Source organism: Moschus berezovskii, chromosome 4 (assembly GCF_049115385.1).
Source record: "Moschus berezovskii isolate FMDL1 chromosome 4, NW_MosBer_1.0, whole genome shotgun sequence".
Lineage (NCBI taxonomy): Eukaryota > Metazoa > Chordata > Mammalia > Artiodactyla > Moschidae > Moschus > Moschus berezovskii.
Genome location: NC_142463.1, coordinates 88,714,232 through 88,723,143, shown reverse-complemented (window position 1 = coordinate 88,723,143; position 8,912 = coordinate 88,714,232). Strand labels below are relative to the sequence as shown.

General features: G+C 49.1%; 1 pseudogene; it reads right to left on the bottom strand.

Moving 5' to 3' along the window:
* Positions 1–491: 491 nt before the first annotated feature.
* Positions 492–8,912, bottom strand: part of LOC148778079 (uncharacterized) — a 20,014-nt pseudogene continuing 11,593 nt past the window's right edge.

The window sequence follows — 8,912 nt, the reverse complement described above, 5'->3', positions numbered from 1 at the left end:
TGGGCCCAGGTGGCAGCCAGCAGACAGCAGCTGGGGACTAGAGTGGAAGTGGTGGCCTCAGGAAACAGGCCACAGTCTCACCCCAGCCAGCTCCCCGGCCTAATTAGAGACCGGAACAGGCGTTGATCGTCCCTGAGCTCATTATGTCACAGCTGGGGAACAGCTGGCCAGTTTTTTCCAGGCCATTAGCTGCGCCATGAAGTGGAGAGAGGGAGGGGGCGTGTGAGCAGGATCAATACCCTGTCTGTCTGCGGGAGAAGCGCCTCGTGGCTGCCTCCTTCTGCACTCAGGGCTGGGCTTCTCCTCTCTGGAGCGGCCTGCCTGTGTGCTGAGCTCCTTGGAATTCACACACCAGGCTCAGCTCCTTCCAGCCTAGAGGCAGGAGAGACAGACTCTGACCTGACCCTGATCTGACCCATGGGGACCCCCTGAGTATTCTGTCTCTGGGGATGAGAAGGGCAGAAAAGAGTCTCAGGTTACCCACGCTGGGCTCAGAGGGGCCCTTTAAAGTCCAGCTTCTCTCCACCCCCTAGGCAAGATGACACCTGTGGCAGCTGTTCCTGCTGGCCCAGGGCCCCGCCTCTCTGTGCCCCCCGCCGGGCTGAGCCAGGTTCGGTTTCCAGGGCGCAGGGGCAGGAGGAGTTGGGAGGGGACACCTCAAACCTTGGGGAATGGCAGGTGGTGGAGGAGGAGGGCAAGCAGGTCAGCTGAGCGGGACCCAAGACAGGAGGCAAGCTGCCCGCACGCCCTGACCCCCAGGAGGCCCGCTGTTAGAGGGGAGTTCAGCTTTATTCAATGAACTGGCTTTTTACTTACAGAGTTAGAAGGTGTCAAGACCTCTAAAATCCCCCAAACGATACTTCTCAGTTTACAGAGAGAGAAAGCAAACTCTGCTGCTGCCAAGTCGCCTCAGTCATATCCGACTCTTTGTGACCCTATGGGCCGGAACCCCCCAGGCTCCTCTGTCTACGCAATTCTCCAGGCAAGAATACTGGAGTGGGTTGCCATGCCCTCCCTCAGGGCATCTTCCTACCCAGGGACTGAACCCTCATCTCTTATGTCTCCTGCATTGGCAGGCAGGTTCTTTACCACTAGCGCCACCTGGGAAGCCCAAGCAAACACTAACATGCCTTAGGCTCTCTGTGCCTGGCCAACTACTCTCAGCATTTTGCTTTAGTTCTCTCTGTCCTTTCCTACTGCTGCTATATGAGTTCTAATGCAGCCCTGGGGACTTTTAGTCACATGTCCTTAGGCTACCAGTAAAGCTGTGGGAACCACCGGGTTCCCCTCCATCCTGCCTCCACCCCACCCCACCCCACCCTGAGCACCACCCTGGGTCCAGCTCCTACTCCCTGAGCAGTTCCCCTATCCCGTGAACAGAGGCCAGGATGTGCCATGCCCTCTGCTCCCCAAACATCCCACCAGCCCCTGTTTCCAGAATCAGCAGTGAATTGATCCTGGGAGTCAGAAGGCCTGAACTACAGACTTGAGTTCCTGCTAGGCTTGGCTCCAGTCATGCAGAGCTGGCGGACTGGTTTGACTAGATGAGCACAGAGGACAGAGGACCCTTAAAATGCAGTCCTCATGTTATGGATGAGGAACCTGTGTCCCAGTGAGCAGAAGCAGTTTGCTCAACTGGTTAGAGCAGATCTGAGACTGAGTCTGCCAGCTCCCAGCTGGTCAGTGTTGGTTCTAATCCACCACAAAGCCTTGGCTCTAAGTTCCCAAAGCCACTAGATCAAAGTCTAATGGATCACCCTTGACCCATCCAATGTGCCTGTGTGTTCAGTTGTTCAGTCATGTCCAACTTTTCATGACCCCATGGACTGTAACTCTGCCCATGGGTCCAGGCTCCTCTGTCCACGGAATTCTCCAGGCAAGAGTACTGGAGTGATTGCCATTTCCTCCTCCAAGGGAACTTCCCGATGCAGGGATTGAACTCATGTTTCCTACATCTCTTACATTGCAGATGGATTCTTTACTGCTTGAGCCATCGGGGAAGCCCCTGACTGATCCAGCACGTCCTGACAAATCTGACAAATTGATTCCTAACAAGCCCAGAGTGCACCCTCTTCCTCAGGCCTCTGAGAACCAAGCAGAATGCAGGTTGGTCACCACTGCTGCCAGAAACAGCTTCTTCTCCTGGAGCCTCCATCCAGTCAGGAGCAGCTGCTACCAAGGGAGCTGATGGAGCAGAGACCAGCTGGGCACTGCGGTGTCTGATGTTCATCCATCTGTCTGTCTGGGTCCAGGAGGTGCCGAGAGCAGAGGGAGTCTGGCAGTAACCTGGCCTTGCCGAACTTCCTCCTGCCTGATTCACAGAGATAGAGCGAATCGGAAGAAATTAGGTATTGCTCCTTCTGCTGGCGTCGTGAGGAGAGAAATGTCTGTGTGGACTTGAAGATGGCACCGCAACTGGCCTCAGAATCAGGAAGAGCACAGGAATGAGTTCCAGAGGCCAGCTTCCTGGGGCCATCGGCAGGATGGCCTCATCCTCGTCGTCTTCTCCTTTGACTGCAGACGGAAGAGTGACAGCCTTAAGCCGCAGGGGCTAAGATGCTGAACCCCATGGTTCTAGTCAAAATGTAGGGGGGCAGGGGTGGTCGGACAGCCTAGCGAGGGAACCCTAGCATAAGGTGCCTCAGATGGGGATCTTGTGGCAAAAGAGCTCTGAGAAGCCAGGGGCACAGAGCCTGGAAAGGGACAGAAAGGCACCAGCGCTGAACCATCTCCCATCAGAGTGTCCGTCAGAACGTCCATGATGAGGAGAGCCCTTGTCCTGGCTGGGCATCCCGTGGGTGCCGTTTACTAGCCCTGTGGACTGGGGCAAGGCCTGGTCTCTGATCGTCGGACTTCCCTGATCTGTGACAAGATGCAGAGAGCAGGGTCTGCCTCACAGGTTGCCGCAGCTTTAAGGCTCACGGGGGGGAATGTCTGTGAGAGGCTTCAGAAAACAGGAATGATGATTGTCATTACCCTACACTGCTGTCTGTCAGCAGTGTGTGTGTGGCGCTAGGACCCTGATGCCCAAGTTGCCAGCAGTGGTTTGTATCACAACATTGTGTACACAAGGACTTCGGTCAGGAGGGACAGAAGCAAAGGGCCTTTCCTTCTAGAAGGCACTACCCCGGCCCCACCAGCAGATGCTTATGAATCTATAACAGCATTCCTCAGTCCCCCAGGGTCCATCTGCTCACAGAGAAGAGGCCTAAAATTGAAGCAGCCAGGATGTGAGTGCACACACACACAGGGACACAGGCACCCGCACCACAGCAATCCATGGCTCTGCCATCGATTGTCCTTCCTTCCTAGGTGCTGGGCTTTCTCAGTTCACAGTCCATTAAAGGATCAGCGTCTCTGCGTATAACATGTTGTGATGGTAACTGGTTGAAGAATTAAGAGAAATGCCAGGACTGAAGGGACAATTTTGCATTTATTAGTTTTAGTTTTCTGGGAGAATAATACTACTAGTGATTTACATTTGGTATCATATTTTATGACTTAAAAAAAGTGTCACAATCATTACTATTTAAGCCACATGGCACTCTTAGGAGATGCAGACTATTATCTGAGGCTCAGAGCGTTGAAGGGCTTTTCCTTGTCTTCATATTTCATGACCTTGACATTTTCAAACACTACTGTCCAATTATTTTGTAGAATGTCCCTCAGTTTGGGTTTGGCTGATGTGGCCTCACGAGTGGATTCAGGTTAAGCACTTTTATCAGGAATGCTACAGAAATGATGCTGTATTCTCAGTTCATCTCCAAAGAGACACCAAAGTTGACTTGTTCTGCTTCAGTCTTGCTTTTTGTGTTTTTGGCTGCACCCTCGCTTTTCCCTGGTTGAGGCACCTATGGGCTTCTCTTGTTGCAACCCACGGGATTCTCGCTGCTATTCACGTGCTTCTCTAGTTGCAGTGTGTGCGGGCTTAGTTGCCCCATGGCATTTGGGGTCTTAGTTCCCCAACCAGGGATCAAACCCATGTCCCCTGCATTGGAAGGCAGATTCCTAACCACTGGACCATGGTTCCCATGGCCAGGGAAGTCCCCAGGCATGCTAACTTTTATCAGTTAGTTAGGATCATGTCAGCCAAATTTCTCCACTGTAAATACAGTTATAAGTACTGTCGTTATAGATGAATAAGCATTTGTGGGGAGATACGCTGAAACTGTGTAAATATCAGGTTCCTCATCAAATTTTCACCCACAGGTTTTAGCAGCCGTATTCTTACCTAAGTCCTTTATTACTATGATGCTAACCAAATGGTGATTTTCTAATTTCCTCTCTTTTCTGTCTTTATCAATTGGCATTCCAGTGTAAGTTAGTGCCTGCCCTTCTCACCAGGTATTTATTTGTATCTGTATTAACTCTCCATTCCTGTTTTATTCAATGGGTTCAGTTCAGTTCAGCTCAGTCGCTCAGTCGTGTCCGACTCTCCGCGACCCCATGAATCACAGCACGCCAGGCCTCCCTGTCCATCACCAACTCCCGGAGTTCACTGAAACTCATGTCCACAGAGTCGGTGATGCCATCCAGCCATCTCATTCTCGGTCGTCCCCTTCTCCTCCCGCCCCCAACCCTTCCCAGCATCAGAGTCTTTTCCAGTGAGTCAACTCGTCCCATGAGGTGACCAAAGTATTGCAGTTTCAGCTTTAGCATCACTGAATACAAATACTAAAATTAGTTACTTCGATGCCTCAATTGTCCCAGACTTGGCCGGCATGTATCCTTCCGATCTGGATTATGTATCCTTTTGTTTCCATCATTCTTTGAGCACTTCCATACTTTCTTAGCACAAGGAGATGCTCTGGGTTCAACTATAAATTTTTAGGCTGATGAGTCTTGGTTCTTTTTAGTGGAAAATGGTCTTTAGAAATAAGGAGCTGAGTGATTGGTGTGTTCACTGCTATTTGGGTATCATTGCTTATAGGACCTCTCAGCAGACAGAAACAGAAATATGTATGTACACACACACACACACACACACACACACCCCTACATCTATGTATCTATGTTTAAAACATGGGTTCAAACTAATTATGCCAATTCTGATAGCTTATTTCCTTTCTATAAATGTAACTCCTTTCACTAAGAAACCATGAGAAATATGGCTCCCATTATCCTCAACATATTATTTTCTCAAGTCCTCTACTTTCAATCAATCTCCTAACCATACGGGCCATATTCTCTGCCCCAGCCTCACCAAACATTCTGGCTGCACTGGCCAAATTTTGACCCTAGTCTCACTGACCACATCAGCTATGCTGGCTGAATCCTCCATCTATATCAAAGGGAAATAGGAGAGGAAGGGCACATTTTGTCATTTTTCAAGGACTGGATTTATCGAAGTTTGTTCTCATCACATAGTGAAAACAGATACAGTCATTCAGATACATCACATAACCTAAAGACATTTGTTCCAATAACAGAGGACCTTTAATGTTTCTAATAGAGTCAGTATTTATGAAATTATTTCTCGATGAATCTGAAAAACAGATTATAATATGTATGTATTCTTCATCCTATATAAAACTGTCATAATCTGTTTTCTTATTTTATGTCGATTCTGACTTTGTAAAGATGACAAAGAAGAGAATCTTTGTTCTACTGGTAAGTTCAGGAACAAACTTTTTAAAAAGGTGTGTCAGAGACTAGTTGTTTACCAAACCATTTCTTTCGCCTCCTGGGTGCAAGCGGGACTACATTTCTCAGTCTCCCTTTCAATCAGGTGTGGTCACATGACTGAGTTCTAGCCAGTGGAATGTGGGCAGAAGTAATGAAAGCCACTTCTAGACCCATAAAACCTTCCACACAGTTCTGCAGGCTCCCAGTCTCTACTCCATCTGCTGACTGAATACAGAGGATTCAGTAGAGGATTCCAAAGCCTGAAACAGTTAGCAGAGCCACAAGATGGATAATTCTAGGTTCCTGAATCACCCTGTGGGAGGCCATCAACTGAACATCTGCATTCAACCCTTATGTGAATATGATGTCCATTTGTATTGTGATAAGCCACTGAGACTTCAGGGTTATTAGTCAGGTCAGTTAGCTCACCCTAACTAATGCAGAAAGTAAATGAATTGCTCATGTTTACCCTTTAGAAGTGGTAAAGTATCATGTGGAAGGCGACCTTCTGATCCCTACTTGAGGGTTCTTTCTATCAGTTTGTGCGTGTGTGTGTGTGTTTGTGTGGGTTGTGTGCTCACATACTCTTTGCGACCCCATGGACTGTAGCCCACCAGGCTTCTCTGGAGTTTTCCAGGCAAGAATACTGGACTGGGTTGCCATTTCCTCCTCCAGGGGATCTTCCTGACCTAGGGATCAGTTTCCTGTACCTCCTGCATTGGCAGGTGGATTCTTTACCACTGAGCTACCTGGGAAGCCCCTTTCTATCAATCAGACCAAGTTAAAAGTAACATTTTCCTTTTAGCCCAAGCGTGACACTAGACCCCCTTTTAGCCCTTCCCCTTTCCCAAGGGAACCATGACCCACATTTGCTGTTTCATGGATTCATCTTCACCAAATGAAAGCACCTCACTTGCCTAAGACCTGACCTCTGACAGGAGACTTACTCACCCTGCAGAGGTCTCTGATGAAAGGTGACCACCCTTTCCTGCAAGAAGACTCTGTGGTTGGTGTGGCAGTGGTAACAGAGCCCAAAGTTGAGATGGTCCAAAGGGCTTGGGGGACAAGTTGAATTCCTCCTCTGACACAGGAGGTCAGCAGCAGTTCCTGGTCACTCCTACATCCTGGCTTATTCATAGGCTGATAGCTACTGGTTCAGTGTGTCCGCCCAGTCCAGGCTGCGAACAGCATATATCTTCTTGAACAGGATGTTCTCATCTTCCATTCTTCAGACAAGTTTTAGAGACTAAGAGAGCTAGAGACATCAGGTCAAGTGGGTGGGGAGGGTGGGGAACAATGCAATAATACAGGGGAAAGGAAACCTCTGACTGGAGACGTGGACATGAAAGACCTTGGGAGTTTTCTCAGTATCACAGTCTAAATTTTATAGTAATTCACAAACTCATATTTCCAGAGTTGGGCAAAACTCCAAGGTTTTCCTAGCTTTCATTTCATAGAGAAAAGCCTAACTGTCACTTCATAGGGAATTGATGACCTGAGTGATTAAGGAGCATGTTTAACGTCACAGAGATAGTCAAGGCTAGGACTAGACCCCAGAACAGTGCTCTTAGCACTTTTCTACTTTGCTTGCAGGTCTGATGGGAGCCACTCAGTTCAAGCAGTTGGAGCAGCAGATGTAATTAGGATACTAAGTGTTGGAGAGTGTGGTCCCTGAGGACACATCTCTCCATGACCTTGGCCAACCCCCAAGCCTCCCTGAAAGCCTTTCCCTGCTTATATGAGAAGCCAGCACCCATCACCCACCAGGGTCTGACACAAACATGTCTGGGGTGAGTTGCTCAATTCCAAGGTGAAGCAGGAGTGGGAACATCTCCAGTTAAAACTCCAAAGCATCTGGGAAGGGAAAGAATCTCCAGACTGGAAAGGCATGGAAATTTCCCTGAACCCAGAAGCATGCTTGGAATAGTACCGCTGCATCACCACTCCAGCCCGGCCTTGTTAGTGAGGCAAGCCGCAATCAGGAGATAATTAGCTTGCTGTTATTTATTCCCTGCTCTAATCAGCAGCCCACTGCTTGCACAGTGGAGAGGGCTCCCACCCCCAGAGCAGTGGGGGTTCTTGGGGACCTTTAGTTACATGCCAGGAAACAAGTGGCAGAAGACAAAAGGCTAGGGAGACCAAAAGAGGGAGGGAGGGCCTTGACCACAGGACCCACAGCAAACAAATCCCTGGAGAGAGGCAGCTGGGGATCACCAGGAGCCCCGGGCAGCGTTACACTCCGCCTCATTTTGTTCCTGGAGTTGGGCTCTGGTCGATAAAGGGCGGCTGGCGTTCAGCTCCCTGTTCTGCCTCACTGCAGTCAAATTGCCTTTTTCCAAGGCGACTTTCAGAAAAAAAAGATGACATTTATCAAAGCCTGCTGAGTGGTGACCTTGGTGGGAGGGAGAGAGGGCGGGTGTACTGTCTGTGGAAGCAGGCAAAGAAAATGAGGAAAACCTAGAGGGAAGGAAATGCTTTCAAGCCTCAAAGTTGTTGGAACAAACAGAGAGAGATGACTCAGGGTTGGAGGACGTGCTCAACCACACTCCCTCCCGGCCCCGTCCTCATCCTCAGTAGCTCATTCTCATGGGCAATCCCTGCCTTTCCAGGCCCAATAGTAGACTGAGGATGCTCCATCAAACAACCACCTCTGGAAAGGGGTCAGGCCTATGACTGCAAGATACACAACCTTAGAATCAGTAGCAGTTCCAGAATTTCTGCATAGGGCAGGCTATGAGGCTGCTATTTGATTGGAGCGGCAGGAAGTGAGGCAACCAGAAAACTTGTACTTTGCATAGCGAATACATTGGTGTTTTTTATTTTTTCTACATATGTCATACATCTGCAGGGCATGGAGGGCATGCATAAAGCCCTCCCAAACCACTTATTGGCCCCAGCGCTACGTGTGTTGTTATTGCGTTTCAGTCGCTCAGTCATGTCTGACTCTTTGTGACCCCATGGACTACAGCATGCCAGTCTTCCCTGTCCTTCAACCAACTCCTGGACCATGCTCAAACTCATGTCCTTTGAACTGGTGATGCCATCCAACCATCTCATCCTCTGTTGTCCCCTTCTCCTCCTGCCCTCAATCTTTTCCAGCATCATGGTCTTTTCCAATAAGTCAGTTCTTCACATCAGGTGGCCAAAGTATTGGAGCTTCAGCTTCAGCATCGGTCCTTCTAATGAATATTCAGGACTGATTTCCTTTAGGATTGACTGGTTTGATCTCCTTGCAGTCCAAGGGACTCTCTAGTCCCAAATACTACATAGGATCCCAGAATTGGAAG